The following is a 15,546-nucleotide window of genomic DNA, read 5'->3' as shown; positions in this document are numbered from 1 at the left end:
CCATTAGCATTAAGGGTCTTCCTTCCTGTAGGGTTAAGGGTTAGGCTTAGAGTTAAAGGTTAAGGTTAGGGTCAGTGTTAAGATTTGGGGTGAGGGTTAACGGTCAGGGTAAAGGTTAAGCGTTAGGGTTAGGGATTAGTGATTAGGGTTTTTGGTTAGTGTTAGGGTTAGCGGTTAGGAGTTAGTGTTTTATGAAGGGGTATGGTTAGAATTAGGATTGGGGTTAGAGTTAGGGTGAGGTATAGGGGTTAGTTTTAGGGTAAAAGGATAGGATTAGGGTTACGGGTTGAGCTTAGGTTTAGGGTTAAAGTTTACTGCTAGGGTTAGGGATAGGGTTCAGGGTTAGCTTTAGGGGTCTGGTTAGGGTCAGGTTAGGGTTACGGTTAGGGTTAGCGGTTTAGAATTAGGGTTAGGGATTAGGTGTCACAGTGATGACTAGGACATAGGGTTAGAATTATGGGATAGGGGTTGTTCTCAGGAAATGGGTTATGCATTAACGTTAGGATAAGTGGTTAAAGATAGGCGCACGGTGAGGTTTACGTGTTAAGGGGAGAAATAGGAACAGGGTTGGGTGTTATGTTCAGGGTTAGGGTTATCTGTTAAAGGTATTGTTTATGCTTAGCGCACGGGCCCTGTCTGCATTAGGCGGGCGGGGGGAGTTTAGGGGGCTAGGATTGTACCCGGGAACCCACTCTATCATACTCTGGGTATGGGCCCGTGGGTTCATGCAGGACACAGTGGTAGAGCCTCCTTTCACGCATGGCATGGGAGGATTGCAGGCTTTCTAAACTCTAAGAAAGCAAGAAGTCTGAGAATTAGATTTAGGGTTAGGATTCTGGTTAGGGTTAAGGATGAAGTTTAGTGTTAGGGTGAGGGCTTAGGGTTAGGCATTAGGGTTAGGGTAAAAGGTTACTCTTAGGTTTAACGGTTACACTTTGGTTTAGGGTTGAGGTTTACGGTTAGGGTTAAGATGAGGGGTTAGGGTTAGGTACAGGGTTAGGGTTAAGTGTTAGGTTTAGGGTTGAAGATTAGGATTAGGGTTATGATTAAAGGTTAGCGTGAGAGTTAACGCTTAGGTTTAAGGTTAAGAGTTAGGGTTTAGGGTTAGGGTTCGGGTTAGGGTTAGTTTTAGGGTTAGAGTTATGTGCTATGGTTTGTGTTAGAGGTTAGGTTTAGGTTTACTGGTGACGGTTAGGGTTACGTTTAGGGGTTAGCATTAGGGTTAGGGTTAGGGTTAAGGGATAGGATTAGGGTTAAGTGTTGGACTTAGGGTTAGGGTTTAGTGTTAGGGTTATCCTTAAGGATTATTGTTAGGGTCAGGGTTAAATGCTTTGGTGCGGGTAATGGTTAAGGTCAGGGTTAAGGTTCACGGATAGGGATAGTGTTAAGGGTTACTGGTAGGTTTAGGGTTTTGGGTTAGAGTTAGCATTAGGGATTAAGGTTAGGATTAGGCGGTAGGTTAGATTAAGGGTTAGATCTACGCGTTAGGGTAAGGGGTAGCGTTAGGGTTAAGAGATAGGGTTAGGTTTAATGCTTAGGATTAGGGTTAGGGTTTGGGGTTAAAGTAAGTGTTAGGGGTTAGGTTTAAGGATCCAAGGTTAGGGTTATTTTTAGCTGTATTGTTAGGGTTAGGGATAAGGGATCCCATCAGCATTAAGGGTCTTCCTTACTGTAGGGTTAAGGGTTAGGCTTAGAGTTAAAGGTTAATGTTAGGGTCAGTGTTAAGATTTAGGGTGAGGGTTAACGGTTAGGGTAAAGGTTAAGCGTTAGGGTTAGGGATTAGTGATTAGGGTTTTTGGTTAGTGTTAGGGTTATCGGTTAGGAGTCAGTGTTTTATGAAGGGGTATGGTTAGAATTAGGATTGGGGTTAGAGTTAGGGTGAGGTATAGGGGTTAGGTTTAGGGGTTACTTTTAGGGTAAAAGGATAGGATTAGGGTTACGGGTTGGGCTTAGGTTTTGGGTTAAAGTTTACTGCTAGGGTTAGGGATAGGTTTCAGGGTTAGCTTTAGGGGTTCTGGTTAGGGTTAGGTGTTAGGTTAGTGTCAGGGTTAGGTCTAGTCGTGAGGGTAAGGTTTAGGGTTAGCTTTAAGATCTAGGGTTACGTTTAATGGTTAGGATTAGGATTAGGGTTAAGGGTTAGGGTACGGGTTAGGGGTTAGGGTGAAGGGTTAGGGTCAAGGGTTAGGGTTTTTGTTAGGCATAGTGTTGGGGTTAGAAGTAAGGGTTACTGTCAGTGTTAGGGTTGTAGGTAGGGTTACGGTTAGGGTTAGCGGTTTAGAATTAGGGTTAGGGATTAGGTGTCACAGTGATGACTAGGAGATAGGGTTAGAATTATGGGATAGGGGTTGTTCTCAGGAAATGGGTTATGCATTAACGTTAGGATAAGAGGTTAAAGTTAGGCGCACGGTGAGGTTTACGTGTTAAGGGGAGAAATAGGAACAGGGTTGGGTGTTATGTTCAGGGTTAGGGTTATCTGTTAAAGGTATTGTTTATGCTTAGCGCACGGGCCCTGTCTGCATTAGGCGGGCGGGGGGAGTTTAGAGGGCTGGGATTGTACCATGGAACCCACTCTATCATACTCTGGGTATGGGCCCTTGGGTTTCATGCAGGACACAGTGGTAGAGCCTCCTTTCACGCATGGCATGGGAGGATTGCAGGCTTTCTAAACTCTAAGAAAGCAAGAAGTCTGAGAATTAGATTTAGGGTTAGGATTCTGGTTAGGGTTAAGGATGAAGTTTAGTGTTAGGGTGAGGGCTTAGGGTTAGGGATTAGGGTTAGGGTTAAAGGTTACTCTTAGGTTTAACGTTTACACTTTGGTTTACGGTTGAGGTTTACGGTTAGGGTTAAGATGAGGTGTTAGGTTTTGGTACAGGGTTAGGGTTAAGTGTTAGGTTTAGGGTTGAAGATTAGGATTAGGGTTAGGATTAAAGGTTAGCGTGAGAGTTAACGCTTAGGGTTAAGGTTAAGAGTTAGGGTTTAGGGTTAGGGTTAGGGAAAGGGTTAGTTTTAGTTAGTTTAGTGCTATGGTTTGTGTTAGAGGTTAGGGTTAGGTTTACTGGTCACGGTTAGGGTTACGTTTAGGGGTTAGCATTAGGGTTAGGGTTAAGGGATAGGATTAGGGTTAAGTGTTGGGCTTAGGGTTAGGATTTAGTGTTAGGGTTATCATTAAGGATTAAGAGTAGGGTCAGGGTTAAATGCTTGGGTGCGGGTAATGGTTAGGCTCATGGTTAAGGTTCACGGATAGGGTTAGTGTTAAGGGTTACGGGTAGGTTTAGTGTTCAGGGTTAGAGTTAGCATTAGGGCTTAAGTTTAGGATTAGGCGGTAGGTTAGATTTAGGGTTAGATCTAGGCGTTAGGGTAAGGGCTAGCGTTAGGATTAAGAGATAGGGTTAGGTTTAATGCTTAGTATTAGGGTTATGGTTTGGGGTTAAAGTACGTGTTAGGGGTTAGGTTTATGGATCCAAGGTTAGGGTTATTTTTAGCTGTAGTGTTAGGTTTAGGGATAAGGGATCCCATTAGCTTTAAGGGTCTTCCTTACTGTAGGGTTAAGGGTTAGGCTTAGAGTTAAAGGTTAAGGTTAGGGTCAGTGTTAAGATTTAGGGTGTCGGTTAATGGTTAGGGTAAAGGTTAAGCGTTAGGGTTAGGGATTAGTGATTAGGGTTTTTGGTTAGTGTTAGGGTTAGCGGTTAGGAGTTAGTGTTTTATGAAGGGGTATGGTTAGAATTAGGATTGGGGTTAGAGTTAGGGTGAGGTATAGGGGTTAGGTTTAGGGGTTACTTTTAGGGTAAAAGGATAGGATTAGGGTTACGGGTTGGGCTTAGGTTTAGGGTTAAGGTTTACTGCTAGGGTTAGGGAGAGGGTTCAGGGTTAGCTTTAGGGGTTCTGGTTAGGGTTAGGTGTTAGGTTAGTGTCAGGGTTAGGACTAGTCGTGAGGGTAAGGTTTAGGGTTAGCTTTAAGAGCTAGGGTTAGGGGAGATCAAAGATGGCGGAGTGGTGGTGACGGCCTGAATCTGCGCTCCCGGGAAGGGAGGCATCGATCCGGACCTGCCACAACGCTAGAAGACCGCTCCCACACAGGAACAGCGGTGTGAATCCACGGAGAATCAGCGTGGGACAAACAGAGCGAGTGAGGTCTGAGGTGAACGAAAATTGGGAACGCGGGACAGACACTAGCCAGCGGAGCGCGGGTCGGATACACCCGCCCCCAGCCGGGGTGGGTGCAGCCTCTCGGGAAAGCGGCTAGCCCTCCGCTCCCAATTGAACAGAGCCCTGACCCAGGCCAGCACAGAATCACTGAGGGATACGTGGCGCATTGGAGACAGGAGGCTTTTTTTGAGAAATTACCTTAGAACCTGGGGGATCTCAGCTGAGACAGCGCTTGGCGAGGAGGGACGGATCTGCCCCAGGGCAGAAAAACACAAAAGACTCCAGGACAGCAAATAGCGTTGTACCCCGTGCTGCCTTTTTCGGCAGTTCTCCAGCCGGTCACCCCCGGTGCGTGTCCTTGCTGGCCAGCCCCTGGGCAGTGGCGGTCTCTGCCTGCCGGGGAGCCGATCCCCTCCAGCCCCGGAGCTCGGCAGGCGCCATCTTGAAAGCGAAGGCAAAACCGCTCGGGAGCCAAAAAGTGCCCAGCGGCTCTTTCTGCCCATGCTGCCTTTTTCGGCGGTTCTCCAGCCGGTGACCCCCTGGTGCGCGTCCTTGCTCGCCAGCCCCCGGGCAGTGGTGGTCTCTGCCTGCCGAGGAGCTGGTCTCCTCCAGCCCCGGAGCTCTGCAGGCGCCATCTTGAAAGCGAGGGCGAAACCACTCGGGAGCCATAAAGTGCCGAGCGGCTCTCTCTGCCGGGCGCCCTCCGCTGGTCTCTGAACCAACACCAGGAGTGCGGAATATGCCGGGGCCACGCTCGGGGTGAAGGGGCAGAGCTGCGCTAAGGCAAAAAAAAAAAAAAAAAAAAAAAAACACGAACAAGAAGAATAGGCTCCCCGAACTGTATATTTTATTCTTGGTAAATTTCTTCTGGGTTTTGTTTGTTTGTGTTTGTGTTTGTTTTTGTTTTTTTTGGGTTTTTTCTTTTTTTTCTTTCCTTTTGTTTTCTTTTTCTTTTTTTTTCCGGCGGCGGACAGCCTCAGCGGGCACCTTTGCCCTCTGGGCCTCTGGCTGCCGCGCCTTTCTGAGCGCGGAGGTTGGATCCCCACCACCCTCGGAGCTGTGCGGGCGCGCAGACGTCATCTTGAAATCCACTGCGAAACCACCGGGGACCCAGCCGGGCGGGCGTGAAGGGGCGGAGCTGTGCTAAGGCGTAAAAACAAAAACATCTTATGGCCGCTCCAGACCCAGCCCAGCGGAAGTGAAGGGGCAGAACTGTGCTAAGGCGTAAAACAAACAAACAAACAAAAAAACATTGAGTCGCTGAATTATATACTTCAGATTTGTGTATTTTTCTGCCTTGTGGTGTGGTGAAGTGCTATGTAGTTTGTTTTTGTTCATTTTTGTTGGCGTTTTTGGTGTTTTTTGGTTTGGCTTTTTGCGTTTCTTTTCTTTCTTTCTTTTTTTTTTTCTTTTTCTTTCTTTCTTTTTCTTCTTTTTTTTCTTTTCTCTTTCGTTTTCTCCTCTTTCTTTTCTTTCTTTCCTTTTCTTTTTTCTTTTTTTTTTTTCCTCTTCTCTTTCTCCTCTCTTTTTGCCTTCTAACTGGGGACCCACGGTGAGCTTTGGAACGGGCCAGGTCCCTGGCTCTGGTACATACCGGATCCTGAGTAGTCACCTCCAGGGCCGGAGATCTGCGGGCACGCAATTGCCACTCTAGGGCCCACAGCCAAGTCACTGCGGAGCAATAGGGTACCAAGAGGCTCCCTGGACGGCCCTCTCCCCTGGTCCACAGACCTTATATAGGATCCCTGCCCAAGTGTAAACACTGAATACTTCTCCAGAAGCGAGAGTGTGGAACCTGATCCCTGGGGACATTGGGCCAAGACAGACTTTTGCCCGTGGGAGCTACAGCAACTGGGGCGCTGAGCAAGCAAAGTCACCATCCTCTCCCCATAGCTAGTATCTTGCCGGCAGATAGAGTCAGAAACCTCCCCTATAGAGGAAGAACCAAAGGGAAACAAACAAACAAACAAACAAAGAGAATTTCGGTCTACTATTAGTGTGGACCCTGCCTGCCTTCTGAAAGACCACAACACAGTGTCCTAACTCACCAAAGCGGTCCTGGATCACTCCAATCCTCTAGGATTGGACCCATCGGAAGCAGTCCCCCAACGGAAACAGAAAAATCTCTGAACAATACACAACAGTCTCCCCCTCTTGCCAAAAGAAGCAACATACCTAGACTGTTTCACAGCCTAAGAATAGAGCACAAAGAGTCCTGTTAACCAGACTAAACCTATAAGTAAAGATCCAACGACAAATCTAGATGGGAAGGGCCCAGCGAAAAAACACGGAGTGCAAAAAGAATCAAATGGAAAGCTCATCCCCAAAGAGAAATACCAGCTCCCAACCATCTGACACAAACCAGACTCAAAACACCAACATGTCACAGGAAGAATTCCAATTATGGATTATAAACAAGCTGAATAATATACAAGAATCAATGGATAAACAACACAAGGAAAACACAAAAATAATACAGGATTTGGAGGAAAAATTCACTAAAGAAATTGAAATATTGAAGAAAAACCAAACTGAACTCCTAGAAGTGAAGAATTCACTCAGAGAGCTACAAAACACTGTGGAAAGTCTCAAGAGCAGGGTAGATCAAACAGAGGAAAGAATCTCAGAAATTGAAGATAACTCCTTCCAACTAAATAAGTCAGTCACAGAGATAGATCGAAAAAGTAAGAGAAATGATCTGAGTCTTCAAGAAATGTGGGATTATGTGAAGAAACCTAACTTGAGAGTTATTGGCATTCCTGAGGGTGAAGAAGATAACAAGCAAGGGTTGGACAAGCTATTTGAAGACATAATCGAGGAAAATTTTCCAGGCCTTGCCAATACTCTAGACATACAGATTCAAGAAGCTCAAAGGACCCCTGGGAGATTCATAGCAAATAGGAAAACACCACGCCACGTAGTCATCAGGCTGACCAAAATATCCACTAAAGAGTCACTTCTCCGAGCTGTAAGGAGAAAGAAACAAGTAACTTACAAAGGAAAACCCATCAGAATTACGCCAGATTTCTCAGCTGAAACCTTACATGCAAGAAGAGGTTGGGGCCCCATTTTCACGCTTCTGAAACAGAATAATGCCCAGCCTAGAATCTTGTACCCAGCTAAGCTAAGTTTTCTATACGAAGGAGAAATCAAGACATTCTCAGATAAACAAAGGTTGAGGGAATTCACCAAGACAAGACCAGCCCTCCAAGAAGTACTCAAAAGAGAATTATACACGGATCAGCACAAGAAAGATCCACGAATGTAAAACTACTCAAGAGCTAAAGATGAAATTCCAGATACCACAATGGCCCAGGAGAGAAAACATCACAATGAAGTTCTACCCAACAAGCTGAACAAAAAACTGTCTCACCTATCAGTTTTCTCAATAAATGTGAATGGCTTGAACTCCCCGCTCAAGAGACATAGACTGGCCCAATGGATAAAAAAATACAATCCAAGTATCTGCTGTCTTCAAGAAACTCACCTAACCTGCAAAGATGCATTTAGACTGAAAATAAAAGGATGGAAATCGATATTTCAAGCAAATGGTAACCAAAAGAAAGCTGGTGTGGCAATCTTAATTTCCAGTAACTTAGCTTTCAAACCAACAAAAATAATAAAAGACAAAGATGGCTACTACATACTGATTAAAGGCACAATTCATCAAGAAGCCATGACTATACTCAATATATATGCACCCAACCTAGGTGCACCTAGATTCATAAAGCAAACCCTACTAGATCTCAACCAAATGATAGATAACAATACTGTAATAGCTGGAGACTTTAACACCCCACTGACAGTACAGGACAGATCCTCTAAACAGAAAATAAACAAAGACATAATGGACCTCAATAGAATGCTAGAACAAATGGGCATGGCTGACATCTATAGGACATTCTACCCAAAGTCCACAGAATATACATTCTTCTCATCAGCTCACGGGACATTCTCTAAGATTGACCATGTCCTAGGACATAAATCATGTCTTCAAAAATTCAAAAAAATAGAAATTATACCATGCATCTTCTCAGATCACAGCGGAATAAAAGTAACAATGATCACAAACAGAAACCCTCACTCTTACTCAAAGTCATGGAAGCTAAATAACCTTCTCCTGAATAATTATTCTATAAAAGAAGAAATCAAGATGGAAATCAAAAATTTCTTTGAATTAAATGACAATGGAGATACAACTTATCAAAATCTATGGGATGCAGCTAAAGCAGTCCTGAGAGGAAAATTCATATCCATAAATGCCTATATCAAAAAGACAGAAAACATGCAAATAGACAACCTAACGAATAGACTCAAAGAACTGGAGAAAGAAGAACAGAACGATCCCAAACCCAGCAGAAGGCGAGAAATTACTAAGATCAAATCAGAACTAAATGAAAAGGACAACAAAGAAACTATAAGGGAAATTAATAAAACAAAAAGTTGGTTCTTTGAAAAGATAAACAAAATAGACACACCTCTGGCTAGACTAACCAAGAGCACAAAAGTAAAATCTCTAATAACCTCCATTAGGAACATGAAAGGAGAAATCACAACCGATGCTACAGAGATACAAGATATCATCTATGAATTCTACAAAAATCTTTATGCACACAAACTGGAGAACGTGGAGGAAATGGACAAATTTTTAGAAACACATAGTCTTCCCAGGCTCAACCAGGAAGAAATAGAGTACCTGAACAGACCAATATCAAGAACTGAAATCGAAACAGCAATAAAAAACCTTCCCAAAAAGAAAAGCCCTGGTCCAGATGGGTTCACACCTGAATTTTACCATACATACAAAGAAGAACTGGTGCCCATCCTACATAAACTATTCTCCAATATTGAGAAGGATGGAGTTCTCCCCAACACGTTCTACCAAGCCAATATAACATTAATACCAAAACCTGGAAAGGACACAACAAAAATAGAGAACTACAGACCAATTTCCCTCATGAATATAGATGCAAAAATTTTCAATTAAATACTAGCAAATCGAATCCAAGTACTTATCAAAAAAGTAATCCACCACGACCAAGTGGGCTTCATCCCCGAGATGCAGGGGTGGTTCAACATACGTAAATCTATAAATGTAATTCACCACATAAATAGAAGCAAAAACAAAAACCATATGATACTCTCATTAGATGCAGAAAAAGCATTTGACAAAATTCAACACCCTTTTATGATAAAAACGCTTAACAAAATAGGCATTGATGGAACCTACCTAAAAATGATACAAGCCATATATGACAAACCCACAGCCAACATCATACTGAATGGGGAAAAACTGAAAGCACTCCCACTTAGAACTGGAACCAGACAGGGCTGCCCATTGTCTCCATTACTTTTCAACATAGTATTGGAAGTCCTTGCGAGAGCTATCAGGCAAGAGAGCAGAATCAAGGGAGTCCAAATAGGGAAGGAAGAGATCAAACTCTCACTTTTTGCTGATGATATGATGTTATATCTGGAAAACCCCCAGGATTCAACCATGAGACTCCTGGAATTGATTAACGAATACAGCAAAGTCTCAGGCTACAAAATTAATATACACAAATCAGAGGCATTTATATATGCCAATAACAGTCAATCGGAAAACCAAATTAAAGACTCAATACCCTTCAAAATAGCAACAAAGAAAATAAAATATCTAGGTATATATCTAACTAAAGAGGTAAAGGACCTCTATAAGGAAAACTATGAAACACTGAGAAAAGAAATAGCAGAACTTGCAAATAGATGGAAAAATATACCATGCTCGTGGATCGGAAGAATCAACATTGTTAAAATGTCTATACTACCCAAAGTGATCTACAGATTCAATGCAATCCCTATTAAATTACCAACATCATTCTTTACAGACATAGAGAAAATAATTATACACTTTGTATGGAATCAAAGAAGACCCCGTATAGCAAAAGCAATTTTAAGCAACAAAAACAAAATGGGAGGTATTAATTTGCCAGACCTCAAACTATACTACAAGGCCGTGGTTCTTAAAACAGCCTGGTATTGGCACAAGTGCAGGGACACAGACCAGTGGAACACAACAGAAAATCCAAATATAGAACCATCCTCATATAGTCACCTAATTTTCGACAAAGCGGGAAAGAATATACTCTGGGGACAAGAATCCCTATTCAACAAATGGTGCTGGGAGAATTGGTTAGCCACTTGTAGAAGACTGAAACAGGACCCACAGCTTTCACCTCTCACAAAAATCAAATCACGGTGGATAACAGACTTAAACCTTAGGCGTGATACAATCAGAATTCTAGAAGAAAATGTAGGAAAGACTCTTACAGACATTGGCCTAGGCAAAGAATTTATGAAGAAGACCCCCAAGGCAATCACAGCAGCAACAAAAATAAATGAATGGGACATGATTAAATTAAAAAGCTTCTGCACAGCCAAAGAAACAGTCCAGAGAATAAACAGACCACCTACAGAATGGGAAAAAATTTTTGCATACTACACATCAGATAAAGGACTGATAACAAGAATCTATTTAGAACTCAGGAAAATCAGCAAGAAAAAATCAAGCAACCCTATCAAAAAGTGGGCAAAGGACATGAATAGAAATTTTTCAAAAGAAGATATAAAAATGGCTAACAAACATATGAAAAAGTGTTCAACATCTCTAATCATCAGGGAAATGCAAATCAAAACCACAATGAGATATCACTTAACCCCAGTGAGAATGGCCTTTATCAAAAAAACCCAAAACAACACATGTTGGCGTGGGTGTGGAGAGACAGGAACACTAATACACTGCTGGTGGGACTGCAAACTAGTGCAACCTCTGTGGAAAGCATTATGGAGGTATCTTAAACAGATTCAAGTAGACCTGCCATTTGACCCAGCAATCCCATTACTGGGCATATACCCAAAGGAAAAAAGGTCATTCTGTAACAAAGGCACGTGTACCCAAATGTTTATAGCAGCACAATTCACAATAGCAAAGATGTGGAAACAACCCAAATGCCCATCAATACATGATTGGATTAGTAAACTGTGGTATATGTATACCATGGAATACTACTCAGCTATAAGGAATGATGAAGATAAAACATCTCTATGGTTCTCCTGGAGAGAGTTGGAACCCATTATATTAAGTGAAGTATCCCAAGAATGGAAAAACAAGCATCACATGTACTCACCAGAAAACTGGTTTCCTTGATCATCACCTAAATGCAAATCTGGAAACGACACCAATTGGACATCAGACTGAGGTGGGGGGTGGGGGAGGGGATGGGGGTATGCCTACACAATGAGTGCATTGCGCACCGTTTGGGGAGTGGTAACACTTGAAGGTGCTGACTTGGGAAAGGGGGGGTGGGGAAAAAATATGAAACTATTGTTTTTAACTTGCACTGTTCACTTAATAATTTATCATGAATATTTCCCATATTATTTCATATCATTGTACAAGAAATAATGTATACATTATGAGGACATACTGTATCTAAGAAGATATACTGTTAGACTCTTTGATTCTGTAATATTAAATAAAAAAAAAAAGAATGGCAAAAAAAAAAAAAAGAGCTAGGGTTAGGTTTAATGGTTAGGATTAGGATTAGGGTTAAGGGTTAGGGTAAGGCTTAGGGGTTAGGGTGAAGGTTTAGGGTCAAGGGTTACGGTTTTTGTTAGGCATAGCGTTGGGGTTAGAAGTAAGGGTTACTGTCAGTGTTAGGGTTGTAGGTAGGGTTACGGTTAGGGTTAGCGGTTTAGAATTAGGGTTAGGGATTAGGTGTCACAGTGATGACTAGGAGATAGGGTTAGAATTATGGGATAGGGGTTGTTCTCAGGAAATGGGTTATGCATTAACGTTAGGATAAGAGGTTAAAGTTAGGCACACGGTGAGGTTTACGTGTTAAGGGGAGAAATAGGAACAGGGTTGGGTGTTATGTTCAGGGTTAGGGTTATCTGTTAAAGGTATTGTTTATGCTTAGCGCACGGGCCCTGTCTGCATTAGGCGGGCGGGGGGAGTTTAGGGGGCTGGGATTGTACCCGGGAACACACTCTATCATACTCTGGGTATGGGCCCGTGGGTTTCATGCAGGACACAGTGGTAGAGCCTCCTTTCACGCATGGCATGGGAGGATTGCAGGCTTTCTAAACTCTAAGAAAGCAAGAAGTCTGAGAATTAGATTTAGGGTTAGGATTATGGTTACGGTTAAGGATGAAGTTTAGTGTTAGGGTGAGGGCTTAGGGTTAGGGATTAGGGTTAGGGTTAAAGGTTACTCTTAGCTTTAACGGTTACACTTTGGTTTAGGGTTGAGGTTTACGGTTAGGGTTAAGATGAGGGGTTAGGGTTAGGTACAGAGTTAGGGTTAAGTGTTAGGTTTAGGGTTGAAGATTAGGATTAGGGTTAGGATTAAAGGTTAGCGTGAGAGTTAACGCTTAGGGTTAAGGTTAAGAGTTAGGGTTTAGGGTTAGGGTTAGGGTTAGGGTTAGTTTTAGGGTTAGAGTTATGTGCTATGGTTTGTGTTAGGGGTTAGGGTTAGGTTTACTGGTCACGGTTAGGGTTACGTTTAGGGGTTAGCATTAGTTTCAAGGTTAGGGTTAAGGGATAGGATTAGGGTTAAGTGTTGGGCTTAGTGTTAGGGCTTAGTGTTAGGGTTACCATTAAGGAATAGGTTAAGGTTAGGGTCAGTGTTAAGATTTAGGGTGAGGGTTAACGGTTAGGGTAAAGGTTAAGCGTTAGGGTTAGGGATTAGTGATTAGGGTTTTTGGTTAGTGTTAGGGTTAGCGGTTAGGAGTTAGTGTTTTATGAAGGGGTATGGTTAGAATTAGGATTGGGGTTAGAGTTAGGGTGAGGTATAGGGGTTAGCTTTAGGGGTTAGTTTTAGGGTAAAAGGATAGGATTAGTGTTACGGGTTGGGCTTAGGTTTAGGGTTAAAGTTTACTGCTGGGGTTAGGGATAGGGTTCAGGGTTAGCTTTAGGGGTTCTGGTTAGGGTTAGGTGTTAGGTTAGTGTCAGGGTTAGGTCTAGTCGTGAGGGTAAGGTTTAGGGTTAGCTTTAAGAGCTAGGGTTAGGTTTAATGGTTAGGATTAGGATTAGGGTTAAGGGTTAGGGTAAGGCTTAGGGGTTAGGGTGAAGGGTTAGGTCAAGGGTTAGGGTTTTTGTTAGGCATAGCGTTGGGGTTAGAAGTAAGGGTTACTGTCAGTGTTAGGGTTGTAGGTAGGGTTACGGTTAGGGTTAGCGGTTTAGAATTAGGGTTAGGGATTAGGTGTCACAGTGATGACTAGGAGATAGGGTTAGAATTATGGGATGGGGTTGTTCTCAGGAAATGGGTTATGCATTAACGTTAGGATAAGAGGTTAAAGTTAGGCGCACGGTGAGGTTTACGTGTTAAGGGGAGAAATAGGAACAGGGTTGGGTGTTATGTTCAGGGTTAGGGTTATCTGTTAAAGGTATTGTTTATGCTTAGCGAACGGGCCCTGTCTGCATTAGGCGGGCGGGGGGAGTTTAGGGGGCTGTGATTGTACCCGGGAACCCACTCTATCATACTCTAGGTATGGGCCCGTGGGTTTCAAGCGGGACACAGTGGGAGAGCCTCCTTTCACGCATGGCATGGGAGGATTGCAGGCTTTCTAAACTCTAAGAAAGCAAGAAGTCTGAGAATTAGATTTCGGGTTAGGATTCTCGTTAGGGTTAAGGATGAAGTTTAGTGTTAGGGTGAGTGCTTAGGGTTAGGGAATAGGGTTAGGGTTAAAGGTTACTCTTAGGTTTAACGGTTACACTTTGGTTTAGGGTTGAGGTTTACGGTTAGGGTTAAGATGAGGGGTTAGGGTTTGGTATAGGGTTAGGGTTAAGTGTTAGGTTTAGGGTTGAAGATTAGGATTAGGGTTAGGATTAAAGGTTAGCGTGAGAGTTAACGCTTAGGGTTAAGGTTATCAGTTAGGGTTTAGGGTTAGGGTTAGGGTTAGTTTTAGGGTTAGAGTTAGGTGCTATGGTTTGTGTTAGAGGTTAGGGTTAGGTTTACTGGTCATGGTTAGGGTTACGTTTAGGGGTTAGCATTAGGGTTAGGGTTAGGGTTAGGGTTAAGGGATAGGATTAGGGTTAAGTGTTGGGCTTAGGGTTAGGGTTTAGTGTTAAGGTTAGCATTAAGGATTAGGGTTAGGGTCAGGGTTAAATGCTTGGGTGCGGGTAATGGTTAGGGTCAGGGTTTAGGTTCACGCATAGGGTTAGTGTTAAGGGTTACGGGTAGGTTTAGGGTTCAGGGTTAGTGTTAGCATTAGGGCTTAAGGTTAGGATTAGGCGGTAGGTTAGATTTAGGGTTAGATCTAGGCGTTAGGGTAAGGGCTAGCGTTAGGGTTAAGAGATAGGTTTAGGTTTAATGCTTAGGATTAGGGTTAGGGTTTGAGGTTAAAGTAAGTGTTAGGGGTTAGGTTTAAGGATCAAAGGTTAGGGTTATTTTTAGCTGTAGTGTTAGGGTTAAAGATAAGGGATCCCATTAGTATTAAGGGTCTTCCTTACTGTAGGGTTAAGGGTTAGGCTTAGAGTTAAAGGTTAAGGTTAGGGTCAGTGTTAAGATTTAGGGTGAGGGTTAACGGTTAGGGTAAAGGTTAAGCGTTAGGGTTAGGGATTAGTGATTAGGGTTTTTGGTTAGTGTTAGGGTTAGCGGTTAGGAGTTAGTGTTTTATGAAGCGGTATGGTTAGATTTAGGATTGGGGTTAGAGTTAGGGTGAGGTATAGGGGTTAGGTTTAGGGGTTAGTTTTAGGGTAAAAGGATAGGATTAGGGTTACGGGTTGGGCTTAGGTTTAGGGTTAAAGTTTACTGCTGGGGTTAGGGATAGGGTTCAGGGTTAGCTTTAGGGGTTCTGGTTAGTGTTAGGTGTTAGGTTAGTGTCAGGGTTAGGTCTAGTCGTGAGGGTAAGGTTTAGGGTTAGCTTTAAGAGCTAGGGTTAGGTTTAATGGTTAGGATTAGGATTAGGGTTAAGGGTTAGGGTAAGGCTTAGGGGTTAGGGTGAAGGGTTAGGGTCAATGGTTAGGGTTTTTGTTAGGCATAGCGTTGGTGTTAGAAGGAAGGGTTACTGTCAGTGTTAGGATTGTATGTAGGGTTATGGTTAGGGTTAGCGGTTTAGAATTAGGTTTAGGGATTAGGTGTCACAGTGATGACTAGGAGATAGGGTGAGAATTATGGGATGGGGTTGTTCTCAGGAAATGGGTTATGCATTAACGTTAGGATAAGAGGTTAAAGTTAGGCGCACGGTGAGGTTTACGTGTTAAGGGGAGAAATAGGAACAGGGTTGGGTGTTATGTTCAGGGTTAGGGTTATCTGTTAAAGGTATTGTTTATGCTTAGCGCACGGGCCCTGTCTGCATTAGGCGGGCGGGGGGAGTTTAGGGGGCTGGGATTGTACCCGGGAACCCACTCTATCATACTCT

The sequence above is a fragment of the Eulemur rufifrons genome, unplaced genomic scaffold (assembly GCF_041146395.1).
Source record: "Eulemur rufifrons isolate Redbay unplaced genomic scaffold, OSU_ERuf_1 scaffold_34, whole genome shotgun sequence".
NCBI classification, from domain to species: Eukaryota; Metazoa; Chordata; class Mammalia; order Primates; family Lemuridae; genus Eulemur; species Eulemur rufifrons.
Note: the sequence above shows the minus strand (reverse complement) of the source record.